A 592-nucleotide genomic window follows, 5' to 3' on the forward strand; every position below is an offset into this window, starting at 1 on the left:
GAGAATCACTTGAACTCGGGAGGCAGAGGTTGCACTGCAGTGAGCTGTGATCATGCCACTGCTCTCCAGGCTGGGCCACAGAGTGAGACTATTTAAAAAAAAAAAAAAAAAAAAAGGCAGCAGCAGCCCACGTTTAGAGTATACTTTATTCAAAGCATTTCAGTTAAAATTATATTGCGTTCAAATACATGAACATATAATTATATATAAAATACTATAGTTTTCAATAGTTTATAATGACATCTTTTTAGAATTAGCTGCTTATAATTTGAGTGTAAATGTATTACAGAAAGCTGCTAAATTTTGTTTATATTTCTACTTATTTCAATTTAGCTATTAGATATTTAGAACACTCAAAAGCCCACATAATTTACTGGAACTCGTAAACTCAGCGATTATGCCGGGCACTGGATATTTGATTAAATAGAAGAAAACAGGCTTACAGCGTGAGGTGTCTGGAAACTGGGAGCACTTGTATTAATGTGAATGTGAAGGGTTTTTTTTTTTTTTTTTTTAAATGCAGAATATTCTTATAGTTTCAATTCCAATTTGACTTTTAACTGACTTTAAACCGGATTGCTTTCATTTTGTA

The sequence above is a fragment of the Mandrillus leucophaeus genome, unplaced genomic scaffold, assembly GCF_000951045.1.
Source record: "Mandrillus leucophaeus isolate KB7577 unplaced genomic scaffold, Mleu.le_1.0 Scaffold190, whole genome shotgun sequence".
NCBI lineage: Eukaryota > Metazoa > Chordata > Mammalia > Primates > Cercopithecidae > Mandrillus > Mandrillus leucophaeus.